The sequence below is a fragment of the Mytilus galloprovincialis genome, chromosome 6, assembly GCF_965363235.1.
Source record: "Mytilus galloprovincialis chromosome 6, xbMytGall1.hap1.1, whole genome shotgun sequence".
In the NCBI taxonomy this organism is placed as follows: Eukaryota; Metazoa; Mollusca; class Bivalvia; order Mytilida; family Mytilidae; genus Mytilus; species Mytilus galloprovincialis.
The window spans coordinates 23815169-23833891 of NC_134843.1; the positions used below are offsets into that span (position 1 = coordinate 23815169).

Genomic DNA, 18723 nt, shown 5'->3' on the forward strand with positions numbered 1-18723 from the left:
AGTTCTTAAACAAGCTGTTTAAAAAGCTAATTGTTGGAAGAGTTTACTTACTGTTTTCTAAGGTCTGGTCTTTACGATTCTATTTCATGATTACTGACAGATCAAAAACATCAAGTATATATAGCATGAAGTTGTTGGGCATAATAATAATTGGTCAGTTATAAATGAGGTCTGTACGGGGGTTTTGATTGCTGATTTATTAAATAAGAAATCGTTATTTTGAAAAGTTGGCTAAAAAATATAAATTTACTACCTAATTTTGTAAAACTATCATTTGGTGTTATTTAGATGCTATTTTTTTTTATCATAGATAAATAATTATATGATGTAATGCCATTAAATTGTTCCGTTTTCATTTTAATTTGGTAACTGTTAATTGTATATATCAGTCTGAGTACTGTTTAACTATCATTTAAGTTCAACATATTTAGACTCGTCCAGTTCAGGGGAATTAGGTTTCTGCAAGTGCTTTTTATTTACTTTTCATATATTTTTGACGGTTTGTAAGTCAGTAAAAGTTCAATGATTAAGTTAATATTGACATTAAAAGACCTCTTCACAAAAAGGGCTGTTCAAATCCCCTCGCCCTTTGGGCTCGGGGATCTGAACACCCCTTTTTGTTTGGAGGCCTTTTAATAACAATATTAACTTATCATTGAACTTTTACTATTACATAATTCCATATTATGTTGGGAAATAGAAAATTATATGTGTGGTAATATTGAAAAGGAAAATATCAATTTAAAAATTCAAATTGTTCAAAAACGTGTTATATATGATGTAAAAATGTTCCGAAAAGTTGGTTTGAAGATGAAAATGTGATAAATAGTATAAACTCATGTATTAGAGATATAGAAAAAAGTATAGTGATCAAGATGATGTAGCTAATATATGTTGTGAATTTGTTTATACAATGCATATAATGAGATGAATTCCAAACTAAATACAAAAACATAACTTTTGAATTGTTGTACCAACAAAAGACGACGGTTCAAGAAACCGTGGTGGTCCAATGACTTGACTTCAAAGTGGAATGAAACATGTTCGGCCGAGAACCAGTATCTGCGTTGTACGAATAAAAGCAATAAGTCTGCATTGATATGACCCTGTGTTTGAACAAGAGAAAGGATTTTGATAAACAATCTAAACGCTGTTATTGGCACCAATGTCAAGAAGACTCGTTATCTATAAACAATAATGACTCCAAACAATTTTGGCGAAAAATTGTTAACATTGATATAGGCAATGAAAGACAAACGGCCATTCCGAATAGGCCATTCCGAGTGAAATTTGTGCTGTCAGACGTCTCTGTAACAAACAATTTGGACTCAGGTATTGCATAAATGGAAAGATTGTTTTTATAACTTGTTAAATTAGATTAACAACACAGATCCTAAACTGGTAAAAGAAGATTTAAATACATGTATAAAAATATTATTGTTTCTGTTTATAAAGTAATGAAATTACTTTTGATGAAGTTCAAAGAATAATAAAAGTCCAGGTGTAGACTTAAGGTAGCACAATACAAAGATTTTTCATCCCCAATCAGACATCTTTAAACTGATGTAATTCCACTCATCTTTCTTTAAATTTTATAAATGAGGTACCAAAAGAAAGAAAAATGGTTAATCTTTCAAATTCAAAATCCAATACTATTTCTGCCATGTACATTTTTGTAATACACAACAATTTATATTTGACAAAAAATCACAATTTGAAAGATTATATTAAGGCGTATGCTACAATTGATAAGACATTATTGTTTTACAAATAAGCAAATTTAGGTATTAGTACAAAGTTTATGTGTGCTTGTATTCAAATAGAAAATGCTGTGTTCGTGTGAACGACAATACTACTGATTGGTTTAGTGTAAAAAACTGTTTTGAAATAAGGATGTGTTTTATCCACAGTCATATTTAATATTGTCATTAATAAGTTAATTGATGATATAAAAGCATTAAATGTTGGCATAGATATTGACGGTGAAAATGTTGCTATTTCATAATATGCAGATGATCTTGTATTGTTGTCTTAAAATACCGAAGATATACAAAAATTGATTGATGTATGTTTCTAGCTATCAATATTAAGGATAAGTTTTAAATGATTTTTCTATTATAAAGTTATGGCAAAGGCAGTTGCAAAGTCAGCAAATCGGGCATTATGCCTTCTTATTGTCAAATGTAAAGCACATGGTGGCTTTCAACACAATATTTTCAATAAACTGTTTGACACTTTATTTAATGGTCAGTCATCAATTACGGCTCATATATTTTTGGTACGAGTGAGTTGTCCTGCATTTCAGCAGTTCAGAACCGAGCCATGAGATTTTATATGGGAATTGGAAAGTATACCTCCAATGATGCTGTTTCAGGTGACATGGGTTGGAAGCCTTAATATGTTAAACAGTGATCTAACATTTTAAGACACTGGATAAGATGTACAAAATGGATAAAGACAAACTACATTATAAAGTATTTATATGGTCAAGTAGAAAAGTTAGTTATAAAATTAAAAATTAGAGTTATAAAGTTATAGAAATGTTGAAACTTTACAATATGGACAGATTTTGTAATGTATATGACTATATACTGGATAAACATACAATTTATCAGTTAGAAGTTAATATTTTTGTTATTATAAAACTGAAAGGTGTACAAGGCTTGATTCTTATGGTCAAGGAAATAAGTTTAGAACTTATAAATTTAAATATTAATCCTCTACTGAACAGTATATGTTTCAAAATATACCTATTCGATATCGCAGTGCATATGCTAAATTTAAATGTGTAGTGGCACCTTAATCAAAGTTCTGAAGAACTGAACATCGGATGGCCGCAAGTTCTTGTGGACGGTCCGACAAGCACTTATCTCAAGCAGACACAAATTACATCTCTATACCTGAAAGTGAGGTTAATGTATAGATATAATTCTGGGACAGTTCGTGCGTGGATGATAAATTGATGACAGGGAATTCAACCTGTCAATCTGTATACTGTGGTTTATTGTCATATATGATATTAATACTTGTATATTACAGTTACCTGTATATATAATTTTCAGGCATTGTATATCATTCTATTCTACTATATTGATAATAATGCAGTGCAAGGGTACGGTGGACACTCTTTTGTAATAATTCGATTTTTCTAATAGAATGAATTTGAGAAGGCATTCGTATTTTCTCGCAAACAAATGTTAAATCATCCATGTAGTGTTATCGTTCCTTCAGATTGCAAACGTTCTTGAGATATTCCTCCACGTGCGTTTGCATAGAAATTAATGATTTCTTACTTATATGTATAAACATACAACAACACATTTAAAAATTTTTAATTTACCCTTTAAAAAGTATTTGATGAGTATTAATTGAAAAAATGAATTCACAACAAGCGATAAGGAATGTTAGTTTGCACATTGATGATGTCTACGTATTCATCATGTTTATAGATCGGTTTTAACCCCAAAATGAAAGTTACGTGATGGAAATATAGGCGATAGTTCTGTTGCCAAAGCCTATCATGATATTTTATTGCGATTATACTGTTTATTTCTTTTTATGTACATGTACATGTATCAGTTTATCCTTGAATGTGCATAGTGAGGTTACACTTTTATGTTTTGTGTAAATAACAAAGCTATGTCTCATTCTCAGGTTTCATATTTGTATATACCAGTCTCTCATAGTTCTTTTAACAATGGCACATGCATTTTAATTTTTTGTATTGTGTATTTAATATTATATTGTGTTTATACTCGTATGTATGTGGTGAGACTTTAATAAACTATTGCATCTATGTCCCTGCGTAAAAATCAAATTCTTGTAAAGCATCGGTTGTTAATTATCTACATTTTCTTTACTCAGATGAGTGAAGGTAATTAAACGCTCTTCAATGAATTAGTTGAAACAAATATGAATACTTAATATTTGTATCATTGACTGTGGCTTTATCAACGTCCAGTAGCAATTATTTCATACATGTATACGTTTGTTTTACAACTTAAAATTAGGCCCAACAGGTTAAAATGCAAACTTATGTACACAAGAAACATAATACATGTGTACAATACGTTGGGAAAGGTAGATAATAATAATAATATATAAGTATATACTAGATTATTGACCAAAGTTACCGTTATTTTTGCAACTCACAGGATTGCTTTATTCAGCCAACAACTCTAGACAAAATGTTTTTTTTGTGTAAACTACAATATTTTAAAGTACAGATTTTGCGTCAAGCTTAGTAAAATTAGGATGATTGGTTTCAACTGCATGCATTCAACATGGAATTTCTAGTGGTTTGCCGATGAAGGCAAAAAGTGTTCCTAATAATCTAAAATTTGGCGTGCTTTATACGCTCTATTTTCTCTTTGATTTTTTTTTAAATAAGCCTATTTTAATTTTCAAGTTATGGTCATTTATACGGAATTTTATTAAAAGCTGACGATTGTTTATTTAGTTTAAATTGTGCATTTAGATTTTTGAACATAAACCACTCTGGACATTTTCCTAAACGCTATAACACCTATATAGTTGTTGCCTGTCACAATATCTATAAATGGGTATACAATTAACTTAAATTGGTCGACCCCCTTGATCTCATTTTGTCAATTTCACTATTTCAGTTTTTTAACCTTAACGTCTCGAACATATATATATAAACCACTCTGGGGATTTTCCTTAACGATGTGCCAATGTCTCCTCTATAACATCTATATAGTCGTTGCCCGTCACAATCTCTATAAATTGATAACTATCCCCTTTTTTCATGTTGTGTACTTTACAATGTTAGTTTTTTTAACGTAACTTTCAGATTTTTGAACATAAACTACTCTTGTGATGTTTCTAAACGATAAGCCAATGTATCTTCTACAACATATATATAGTCCTTTCCCGTCACAATCTCTATAAATTGATCTAAAATAAACGGAAATTGGCCTAACCCCTAATTTAATTTGTCAATTTCACAATGTTATTTTTTTTAATGTAACTTCAGAATGTTAATTTTTCACTATTACATCAGATTTTCGAACATAAACCTCTCTGGAGATTTTCCTTAACAATGCACCAATGTCTCCTTTTCAACATCTATATAGTCGTTGCCCGTCACAATCTCTATAAATTGGTCCAAAATAAACTTAAATTGCCCCCCCCCCCCCCTAATTTCATTTTGTAAACGTCACAAAGTTTTTTACCGTAACGTCAGATTTTCGAACATAAACCACGCTTAATCTCATTTTGTCAATTTCATTTTTTTAATTGTAGAACCTGGGGTCAAAAGTCGGTAATATGAAAAAGTCCTTGAAGGTCTCTATAACTGTTCGCTAGTTAGAAAAAAAAACGTGATTGTATTATGTGAAAATGTGGTTTTAGTAATACCTCTTATTGTTTGCTGGCTAATTGTTCGCTACAATTACGCTTGCTTGAGTCAAGTCTAGTTTTCAAGTTTAATTTGTTCCGGATCGACTGTATGTCCAGTGCATAATTTATTATGCATATTCAGGACGAATACTCAACAAAATAATTGATACATGTACATTTTACTATTACTGCAAAAAGATTAAGACTTAGTTAACCCTGAGATATATAATAATTCTACACTGTCCACTCAGATGGTGTTATTGCACTGACTGTCGATTAAGCATGAGACTTGTCATTTTTACAGAAAGTTAACTATACCTATTCAAATAAAGATGATTTAGATAATTTTGATAATTTGGTTTTATTTCTTTTGTGAGAAGACATGACGCTAGCATGACTCGTATGTCTATAGGTTGCATTTCTGTAAATATTGACAATGCAATTTCCCATAGGAACTCCTTTTACGGCTAAAACTGTACCACTTTTACTATGAAGTTTTGAAAAAAATCTTATCCTAGAATTGAAAGTTCATTTGCACCACAATTTTTTTCAAAGGTCAAAATATAGGGCTGTGCGGCATATTTTCAACGTTTATATGCCCCGAACTTCTCAGAGTTGAAACTTACACTTATTTTCTTAACTACCCCTACCTCGAATGAAAGGTTACCACAGATTTCAATGTAAACAATAAGCACGTGTTTATTTACTGGTAACATTCCCCAGTTCTGTCTCTGCGATATGGAACACAGAGAGCATAACTGGGAACCAGTATGTAAACAAAATTAATTTTCTATGAATATTCTATTTCTCCCCAAAAGAGGCGTGTTGTCAGAAACAGCTGTATTTACAAAGTGCAACCTATACAGACATTTATTCAAATAGAAAACTCTCTAAAATCAGTTTTTCTCACATTATGACTCATTTATCAGAATTATAGTCTTAAAGAAATCACTGTGGATACTCTAAGTTTTTCTTTACTATACATTTTATACCCCCTCCCCTGTAGCAATTTTTTTTAAAGAATTTGAAAATAAGACTTTAATTATTGCCAGCTTACCCTTTTTACATATTTTCTGATAAAAAATGCCTAGAACCTGATTAAAACTGTTTTGATAACATATTGAAAGCATATCAGAATATTATAAATGTAATGTTTAGCAGTCAATCATCACAACATTCAAGATTATATAAAGTATCCAATCCAGCCTCTGTCTCCAGTCCACATCTTACTGTATACCTATTTGTCAATTAAAGAACACATTTTCTGCCTCAAATGGTCAATTTAGAATTCTTGTCACAACAGTATCATCTGTAACCATATATCTGACACAATTTAGCTACTATATATACTAGAAGTGTTCAAACAAAGCCATATTTGCAATAGTTGTATGTATGCAGATACCAGTCTGAGATATAAATTCACTTAAAATGTTGTAGAGATGACTGCTAACATCTGATTTTTGCATAACTTCCAAACATAGTTATTGTTTCTATATCAAGAACATTAAAATCAGAAAATCATACCATTTACAAGTTAAATTATTTGTTTTATGACCCAGGGGGTAGGCAATTTTCTATGTTTTTTGCCCCTGGGGCCTCAAATTTCCTAAATCATTCTGCTGTTTCTAGCAATATGAAATATTTAGTACATATTCAGGATAGAACACACTATTGTAAGTTTTCTTGAGATATTTTTGTTTTTCTAGCTTGTATTTGTTATGCCGTGGTGACAAAAAAGAAGAATTAGGTGTTGCGGCTTAATTTTGGGTTATCGAAAGGACACAAATACTCCATAAATAATATTCAGGAAGGATCTATGAGTTTCAATGACTGCGAAGAGTAAATATAAGCACTTTTTAACAATTTAACTTACAAATATGCAAATGTTATGAATTAATTTTGTATCAAGGACTTTAAGTAAACTATGCATACTGTAATCTGTGAATTTATGCTGAGTCATCATATCTAAGGCCCAGGATTCTATCAATCTTCATTAAATATTTATAAAACTTCATATTTGAGTTAATTTCTTTAAAATCTGTGAAATAAAGCAAATTTGGTTAAATTCTGAATGTTCCCCTTTTTCACCCTATATAGGTTGCATTTCTGTAAATATTGACAATGCAATTTCCCATAGGAACTCCTTTTACGACTAAAACTGTACCACTTTTACTATGAAGTTTTGAAAAAAATCTTATCCTAGAATTGAAAGTTCATTTGCACCACAATTTTTTTCAAAGGTCAAAATATAGGGCTGTGCGGCATATTTTCAACGTTTATATGCCCCGAACTTCTCAGAGTTGAAACTTACACTTATTTTCTTAACTACCCCTACCTCGAATGAAAGGTTACCACAGATTTCAATGTAAACAATAAGCACGTGTTTATTTACTGGTAACATTCCCCAGTTCTGTCTCTGCGATATGGAACACAGAGAGCATAACTGGGAACCAGTATGTAAACAAAATTAATTTTCTATGAATATTCTATTTCTCCCCAAAAGAGGCGTGTTGTCAGAAACAGCTGTATTTACAAAGTGCAACCTATAGTATGTACAACACGCATTGTACTTTTCTTAATATTATGATGCATTTTTTTAATTTCATGTATGTAACCAAACCCGAGGAGGTAAAACTTTATGCATATAGAAAGATTAATCTGCACAAAGCAAGGGAAAAAAATAAGTTTTGAATTTTCTTTACTCAAAGTCTCTATATTAGCAGAAGATTAAATTTTGAAATCACAGAATATTTCATATTGCAGTATGACATGTTATCATTGTTGAAGGCCGTAAAATGAGTCTGTAGGATTTTTGTTTATTTTAAATCATGCCACATCTACTTATTTCAAATCTGATGGATTAGTGTCTGATTTGAAATCATGCCACTTCCCTTTTTTATATCTAAATTTCTTGTCACAAGACTTCTGCATGCCAAGATCATGTTTTAATTGAACACTTGAACACCTGAATGGCAATAGTATATATACATTGGATTTAACATACAGCTCAATCATTTAAAATCTTGGACGTCAGCATAATTTGATCATAATATAATCAGTATGTTATGACACAGGCCTCTGCAGGTCTAGAGCTTAATTTCAGATCAATTTGATTTTGGCAAAATCAATTTGCGCCAATTACTGTTTTGAAAAGGTATCAATTGCGCCACTGAATGGAATTAAATTGCGCCATATTTACCTGTATATCTCATACATGTAACTGTACTATTGTTAACCTTTCTACTTTAGATTAAACTATAAACACTCATTAAAATTAAGAAACTCACCAATAAATAAATTGTTCAGACCACCAATTAAAAATCCCCATCTGTTCAACCAAATTTTGCAATTTTCTCAGCTTTCTTAATATTTTACCTTAAGTTTAACTTCAAGGAAACTAGGTATATCCTGAATTGTACATGTACCACCTTTCTACATGTCAATTTTCAACCAATGTTTAAAGTCTTATTAGAAATTTCTGATCTTGAAAACACAGGTACTACCAAAATAACTCCCGGTTTTCTGGAAATCTTAAATTAGTGTACTATGTATACGTAGCGCATTAATCCTGAATTTTTAATGCAAACTCATAGACAAGTGAACGGTGGCTCCAATTGGTCTAAATGTATCTTCCTATCACCAAAAGTTTCATTTTTTGCAAATTTGTTGGTTAGTTTAAGTAAACAATGACATCAAGTGCACTTTTTTTTGTCCGAGTAGGCCTACTTTAACATACGTTCTATATTGGAGGGAGTAATTGGTGGTCTGACAATGACAAGAAAAGTTTTTCACACGGAAATATATCTAATACATTTACTGAGATTACTGTTTTAAGCTACATATACCAGTCTCTGGTTTAATGTTGAACATATATATAGATATATTACAGTTTTAATTGTTTATATTAGAGATCACTGTTAAAAATAATAGACAATTCTTATACTTTGTAAAAATATAACACTATAAAGCAATACAAAATGATTTTAAGCTTAAATTGCATAATTATATATATATATATAAAGGTATATTAAAGTGCACATGTATATTTACTGGTAACATTCCCAAGTTATGTCTCTGTGAGATGAAAAACAGAGAGTATAACTGGGAACCAGTATGTAAACAAAATTGTCTATGAATATTCAAGATCTCCCCAAAAGAGGCGTGTTTTGAGAAACAGCTGTATTTACAAAGTGCAACCTAAAAGTATCAAATATCAATTTAAATGTACAATAAATAAGTAGTTATTTCTTTCCATTAATGTTTATGTTCTAATAATATCTAGAAATCTTCGTGATAAATTTTGACACTATTTTAACACCGGTGTCATATGGTATTTTGAACCCCCTAAAAAGTGAACCAGGGGTCAAATTATCATGCGGTAAAATGACCCCGGGGTCATGATACCGCATGGTATTTTGACCCCGGGGTCATTTTTCACATATGGTATTTTGAACACCCCCCCCCCCATTGCGGTATATTGAACCCCCCTGTTTCAGATAAACAGTATTGCAGATAATCTTATTTTCAATAAGTTGGCTATCATTTTTTTGTATTTAAGGTTTTTATTAGGGAGTTCAATATACCGCATGGGGTCAAAATACCATGGCAAAGTAAAAATTTCAAAACATCTTTTCTATCATGTAAAATACATACAAACAACTTATTATTAGAGTATTATCACTATGTAAAGGGGTTAAAATAGCTTGAATTTTTTTAATTCAAGGTCTATCATAGGGGGTTCAATATGCCGCAGGGGGGTCAAAATACCATGGCAAAGTAAAATTTTCAAAACATCTTTTCAATCATGATACATACATACAAACAACTTATTACAGTATTATTACTATGTAAAGGAGTTAGAATAGATTGAATTTTTGAAATTCAAGGTCTATAATAGGGGGTTGAATATACCGCAGGGGGTCAAAATACCATGACAAAGTAAAAATTTCAAAACATATTTTCTATCATGTAAAATACATACAAACAACTTATTATTAGAGTATTATTACTATGTAAAGGGGTTAGAATAGCTTGAATTTTTTTAATTCAAGGTCTATAATAGGGGGTTCATATCCGCATGGGGGTCAAAATACCATGGCAAAGTTAAATTTTCAAAACATCTTTTCAATCATGATACATACATAATAACAACTTATTACAGTATTATAACTATGTAAAGGAGTTCGAATAGCTTGAATTTTTGAAATTCAAGGTCTATAGTAGGGGATTCAATATACCGCAGGGGGTCAAAATACCATGGCAAAGTAAAATTTTCAAAACATCTTTTCCATCATGTTAAATACATATAAAATACTTATTGGAGTACTATAACTATGTTTAGAAGTTAGAATAGCTTGATTTTTTTTTAATTCAAGGTCTATAATAGGGGGTTCAATATGCCGCAGGGGGGTCAAAATACCATGGCAAAGTAAAATTTTCAAAACATCTTTTCAGTCATGATAATACATACAAACAACTTATTACAGTATTATTACTATGTAAAGGAGTTAGAATGGCTTGAATTTTGGAAATTCAAGGTCTATAATAGGGGGTTGAATATACCACAGGGGGGTCAAAATACCATGGCAAAGTAAAAATTTCAAAACATCTTTTCTATCATGTAAAATACATACAAACAACTTATAAGAGTATTATTACTTTGTAAAGGAGTTAAAATAGCTTGAATTTTTTAAATTCAAGTTCTATAGTAGGGGGCTCAATATACCGCAGGTGGGTTAAAATACCATGGCAAAGTAAAAATTTCAAAACATCTTTTTTTATCATGTTAAATACATACCAACAACTTATTACAGTATTATTACTATGTAAAGGGGTTAGAATAGCTTGAATTTTTGAAATTCAAGGTCTATAGTAGGGGGTTCAATATACAGCAGGGGGGTCAAAATACCATGGCAAAGTAAAATTTTCAAAAAATCTTTTCCATCATGTTAAATACATATCAACTATTCATTGGAGTACTATTACTATGTTAAGGAGTTAGAATAGCTAGAAATTTTGAAATTCAAGGTCTATAATAGGGGGTTGAATATAACTACCGCAGGGGGGTCAAAATACCATGGCAAAGTAAAATTATCAAAATGTATTTTCCATCATGTTAAATACATACAAACTACTTATTAGAGTATTATAATAATGTAGAGGTGTTAGTATAGTTTGAATTTTTAAAATTAATGGTCTGTAGTAGACGGTTCAATATACCGCAGGGGTGTCAAAATACCATGACAAAGAAAAATTAAAAAAATATTTTTTCCATCATGTTAAATACATACAAACTACTAATTCATGTACTAGTACTATGTTAAGCAGTTAGAATAGCTTGAATTTTTGAAATTCAAGGTCTTTAGAAGGGGGTTCAATATACCGCAGGTGGGTTAAAATACCATGGCAAAGTTAAAATTTCAAAACATCTTTTTTTATCATGTTAAATACATACAAACAACTTATTACAGTATTATTACTATGTAAAGGGGTTAAAATAGCTTGAATTTTTGAAATTCAAGGTCTATAGTAGGGGGTTCAATATACAGCAGGGGGGTCAAAATACCATGGCAAAGTAAAATTTTCAAAAAATCTTTTCCATCATGTTAAATACATATCAACTACTCATTGGAGTACTATAACTATGTTAAGGAGTTAGAATAGCTAGAAATTTTGAAATTCAAAGTCTATAATAGGGGGTTGAATATAACTACCGCAAGGGGGTCAAAATACTATGGCAAAGTAAAATTTTCAAAATGTTTTTTTCATCATGTTAAATACATACAAACTACTTATTAGAGTATTATAATAATGTAGAGGTGTTAGTATAGGTTGAATTTTTGAAATTCAAGGTCTATAGTAGGGGGTTCAATATACCGCAGGGGGGTCCAAATACCATGGCAAAAAAAAAATTAAAAAAATATATTTTCCATCATGTTAAATACATACAAACTACTAATTCGAGTACTATTACTATGTTAAGCAGTTAGAATAGCTTGAATTTTTGAAATTCAAGTTCTATAGTAGGGGGTTCAATATACCGCAGGTGGGTTAAAATACCATGGCAAAGTTAAAATTTCAAAACATCTTTTTTTATCATGTTAAATACATACAAACAACTTATTACAGTATTATTACTATGTAAAGGGGTTAGAATAGCTTGAATTTTTGAATTTCAAGGTCTATAGTAGGAGGTTCAATATACAGCAGGGGGGGGGGGGGGGGGGTCAAAATACCATGGCAAAGTTAAATTTTCAGAACATCTTTTCCATCATGTTAAATACATACAAACTACTTATTGAAGTACTATTACTATGTTGAGGAGCTAGAAAAGGTAGAATTTTGCCATGGTATTTTGACACCCCTACTGTGGTATATTGAACCCCCTACTCTTGACCTTTAATTTTAAAAGTTCTGGCAATTTGAACTTTTTTATGTAGTTAGAATACACCAATAAGTAGTTTGTATGTATTAAACTTGCTGGAAAAATTATTTGAAAATTTTACTTTTCCATGGTATTTTGACCCCCCTGCGGTATATTGAACCCCTTACTCTAGGCCTTTAATTTAAAAACAAATCTGTCAATTCCAACTCGTTTGTGTAGTTACAAGAAACCAATAAGTAGTCTGTGTTTATTAAATTTGCTGGAAAGATATTTTGAAAATTTTACTTGCCATGGTATTTTGACCCCTTGCAGTATATTGAACCCCTTACTCTAGACCTTTAATTAAAAAAATCTGGCAATTTCAACTTTTTTATATAGTTAGACTACACCAATAAGTAGTTTGTATGTATTAAACTTGCTGGAAAAGATATTTCGAAAAAATTACTTTGCCATGGTATTTTGACACCCCTGTGGTATATTGAACTCCCTACTCTAGACCTTTAATTTAAAAAAATCTAGCAATTTTAACTCTTTTGAGTTAGAATACACCAAAAAGTAGTTTGTATGTATTAAACTTGCTGGAAAAGATATTTTGAAAATTTGACTTTTCCATGTTATTTTGACCCCCTTTTCCATGGTATATTGAACCTTCTACTTTAGACCTTTAATTTTAAAACATGCTTTGGCAATTCTTACTCCTTTATGTAGTTAGAATACACCAATAGGTAGTTTGTATGTATTAAACTTGCTGAAAAGAAATTTGAAAATTTTACTTTGCCATGGTATTTTGACCCTCCTGCGGAATATTGAACCCCCTACTCTAGGCCTTTAATTTCAGAAATTCTGGCAATTGTAACTCTTTTATGTAACCTACCCTTATATATATATATATATATATACATATTTTATAATTAAAAATAATTAAAGCATTCAAGCTACATATGGTCTAGTTATAATGTGTCAATCAGTATTTTGAATGACATTTTGTTGGTAAAGACTTCAGAGCACTTATACCAAGTAAAGGTATTTCTTTTAATTAAGCATTGAAAATGAACCTCTCCTTCTTGTATGAATGATATTTTATCTATGATAAGCTTTAGAATAATGTATAATGTTCTAATAATCATCTAGGGTGAACAAAAAACAGGGGGGTTCAATTTATCATGGGGATTCAATTTTCCATACTGGGGGGGGGGGGGCAATTTGTCATGGGGGTTCAATTTACCATAGCGATATTTTGACCCCCGGAGTCAATTTACCATGGGGTTCAAAATACCATATGACATCGGCACTAAGTTCCAGTTCCGGAAACTTCACAAAGTCTTCTATAAACTGGGACGCCCCAGTACCGCCCTTTCTCGATTTCAAGGGAGACCACATCTCAGTCTTGAAATTGCTGACCTTTCATGGCGTGAAATGTTTGATTTTAGGCACGACTGAACACTATATTTGGTGTTCAAGTATATATATGTTCAGAGTTTTGGCATAGCTTCTTCGGCCTTTTCCCATGTGATCTGGTACTTTTGCATGAACATGTCTTTTGGAAAATTACTAATAAACTTGATACTAAGTCCATCCGTATATTTCGAATAAAATAAAGTGTCAAGTTCACTTTCATTCATAATCGAATTTATATTGTTGTACCAAGTATCCTTATGATTTCGTGAAAACAATAGTCCCAGGAATGTATCGGTGTTGATATTCTTCCCTGGTGCATATTTACAATACGGCCTCAAAGCTTTTTCATACATCATTTTTATATGACAATGATTTCGGATAGAGACTGGAATACATGCCATTTCACTTGTCATCCCTGGTATCGGTGTAAACTTTCCGACTCCTAAGAAAGATCGTATAGCCCTATTTTGCAGTTTTTCAATCCTTCATACGGTTTAAACCCCATACTCTAGCACAGTAGGTTTTAATTGTACGACTGTACTTTCAACAGGTTTAGGGTACGTATCATAATCGAATCCATCTGTACTGTAATATTTCGAAACAAAGGAACTCAAAGCACGACTGCTACCAGTAATGAACTCGTTTACACTGATTGTGTAATCTAACGTTTCTTACACTGTAAAACCTAGGAGCAGAACTGAGATGTATAGTCATAAAATTTAAAATCCGGTAAATTTTAATGGATCCGAATTTCCTGAACATTCGATTTACATAATCCGGAAATTTGAGTCTGTCAAATATAATGGATTTTTAATTTTATATTCACCGGAAGTGACGTTTCGTTAGTAATTGTGGGAAATCATTTCCGAACAAAATGAATATTTCCACACTTCAAATGGATCGTATCTTATTTAAGGTAGCACAATACAAAGATTTTTTTTACTTCCAATCACTAACCTTTGAAATACTGTAACTTTCTTATGAATGCATAGAAAATAATAAAAGAGGTATATATAGATAGATAAAAGATTAATCTTTTAAATGAATGCAATATTTATATTATGCAATCATTATGTAATCAATTATTATGAATTAGTGGCAAAATCTGGGTAAGTTCAGCTCTATCATCTCTTTAACTTTACAGAAAATATTAACGAAATCTTCATAAACACATCATGGTCTTCAAAAGACTGTCTCAGATTGTCTCTATTGTATTACATTCTCTCATCAATCTCTAATTAGTGTAAACATCCTAACCACATAAAAGAAGATAATGTTTAATTAGGTATAAAATTTGTTCTTTACATTCTATCTGAAATTTGAGACACCCTTTTGTAGATAATAGCCATAGGAACAACATATAATAAAATCAACCCTCTAGGAATACCTATGCAGAAGCTAATTTCATTTGAAAGTGGAAATTTGGTGAAAAATATTTAAGACACAGATAACAATATTATTGGTTACATAATTGTCGCATAATACTAACAATTGCATTTATTCGAAAGCGTTATCTGTTAGCTATCCAAAACTACAACTTTTATAAATTTTCAAGCATTATTAAGAAAGTTACAGCATTTTAAAACTTGGGAGTCGGAGTTATAAATTTTTTTTATTGTGCTACCTTAATCTTTTCTTTTGGATATTTTTGAAAATATTTTACATCAATAAGCACAAACTAGAGGCTCTAAAGAGCCTGTGTCGCTCACCTTGGTCTTGTGCATATTAAACAATGGACACGGATAAATTCATGACATAATTGTGTTTTGGTGACAGTGATGTGTTTGTAGATCTTACTTTACTGAACATTCTTGTTGCTACAATTATCTCTATCTATAATGAACTTGGCCCAGTAATTACAGTGGAAAATATTTTCTAAAAATTTACAAAAATTTATGAAAAATGTTAAAAATTAACTATAAAGGGCAATAACTCCTTAAGGGGTCAATTGACTATTTTGGTCATGAAACTTATTTGTAGATCTTATTTTGCTCAACGTTATTGTTGTATACAGTTTATCTCTATCTATAATAATATTCAAGATAATAACAAAAAACGGCAAAATTTCCTTAAAATTACCAATTCAGGACAGTAACCTAACAACGGGTTGTCCGATCCGTGTGAAAACATCAGGGCAGATAGATCTTGACCTGATAAACAATTAAACTCTGTCAGATTTTCTCTTAATGCTTTAGTTTTTGAATTATAAGCCAAAAACTGCATTTTACCCCTATGTTCTATTATTAGCCGTGGCGGCCATTTTGGTTGATTGGCCAGGTCACGCCACACATTTTTTAAACAAGTTACCCCAATGATGATTGTGGCCAAGTTTAGTGTAATTTGGCCCAGTAGTTTCAGAGAAGAAGATTTTTGTAAAAGATTACTAAGATTTACGAAAAAATGGTTAAAAATTGACTATAAAGGGCAATAACTCCTTCAGGGGTCAATTGACCATTTTGGTCATGCTGACTTATTTGTAAATCTTCCTTTCCTGAACATTATTGCTGTTTACAATTTATCTCTATCTATAATAATATTCAAGATAATAACCAAAAACAGCGAAATTTCCTTAAAATTACCAATTCAGGGGCAGCAACCCAACAGCAGGTTGTCCGATTCATCTGAAAATTTCAGGACAGATAGATCTTGACCTGATTAACACTTTTACCGCGTCAGATTTGCTCTAAATGCTTTGGTTTTTGAGTTATAAGCCAAAAACTGCATTTTACCCTTATGTTCTATTTTTAGCCATGGCGGCCATCTTAGTTGGTTAGCCGGGTCACGCCACACATTTTTTAAACAAGATATCACAAAGATGATTGTGGCCAAGGTTGGATTAATTTGGCCCAGTAGTTTCAGAGAAGAAGATTTTTGTAAAAGATTACTAAGATTTACGAAAAATGGTTAAAAATTGACTATAAAGGTCAATAACTCCTAAAGGGGTCAACTGACCATTTTAATAATGTTGACTTATTTGTAAATCTTACTTTGCTGAACATTATTGCTGTTTACAGTTTATCTCTATCTATAATAATATTCAAGATAATAGCCAAAAACAGCAAAAATTCCCTAAAATTACCAGTTCAGGGGCAGCAACCCAATAACGGGTTGTCGGATTCATCTGAAAATTTGAGGGCAGATAGATCTTGACCTGATAAACAATTTTAATCCTGCATTTTACCCCTATGTTCTATTTTTAGCCATGGCGGCCATCTTGGTTGGTTGGCCGGGTCACGCCACACATTTTTTAAACTAGATACCCCAATGATGATTGTGGCCAAGTTTGGTTTAATTTGGCCCAGTAGTTTCAGAGGAGAAGATTTTTGTAAAAGTTAACGACGACGGACGACGGACGACGACGACGGACGACGGACACCAAGTGATGGGAAAAGCTCACTTGGCCCTTCGGGCCAGGTGAGCTCAATAAAAGGTAAGACTTTGTAACTAAGTAAAAATTTCTATTCGGTAATGAAAATTATTTGTCAAAATTAGGTGTCCAAAGTTCCATCCAAAATTTGCTCTCGAACTCCAGACGTAAAAAATGGCTTCAGCGTTATGACGTCGTAGGAAGGCGTCCCAGAAAAAAATAGCCTTGCCAGACGTCATAATTATTTGGACTACGAAGAGATATGACCTTTTTGTAACAGACATGACTTCTAGAGTGAATATAAGTACTTGTAAACAATTTAAATTACAAATATGCATATCTTATGAATTTATTTTGCATTTAGGGCTTTAAGTAAGCTATGCTTACTGTAAACTGCGAATGTATGCTGAGTCATAAGGACCATTTTTGCAATCTTCATAAAATATTTATAAAACATCAATTGAGTTTATTTGATTTAAATCTTTGAGATAAATAAGATTTGGTAAAATTCTGTAGGTTCTCTTTTTGTCAACCAATATACTAACATGTATTCAAATAGAAAACTCTCTAACATACTTTTTTATCAGAAATATAGCCTTAAAGATATCATTGCATATACTCTGAGTTTTCTGTTACAATAATTGTATACCCCACCCCTATTTCATTTTTTATAAATAATTTGAAAACAAGACTTTAATCATTGCCATCTTATTTGCATGTTCCCTGACATGAAATGTCTAGAATCTATTTGAAACTATTCCTAATGTTTAGCAGAAAGCATTTCAGAATACAATTAAAAACCAATTGTTCAAAGAACAATTGAAGGTCTTTCAACTAATAAAGATCTATTTTGATATGAAAATATTAAAATTCAGTTGAAAATGGCAGTTCCTATGGCTTTATGATATATAAATATGAATTTAAAGCAAAGGTCAAAATCTAGAACGTCCAATTAACCTTTGACCTTGACCTCAATTTCAAGGTCATAGACTAAACATCTCGAATCAAAAGACACTAGTTCCTTAATATGTATGGTTCATGAGTAATATCACTTTACGCATAATTCTAAATATAAGAGGGGCGAAAACTCCCGTTTATTGTCTACGCACCCTTGCAACCAAAATTTATAAGTTACGACATGTCGCAACTAACAATTTAGTAAAAATAATTTGTCGATATCTTATAAGGTTAATGAAAATAAGTGAAAATAAGC

General features: G+C 31.3%; 1 protein-coding gene across 1 annotated transcript in view; it reads right to left on the reverse strand.

Annotated features, from left to right (window-relative positions):
• LOC143078545 (uncharacterized) overlaps window positions 1-18723 on the reverse strand; it is a 56052-nt gene that overhangs the window by 20137 nt on the left and 17192 nt on the right. The window lies entirely within an intron of this gene.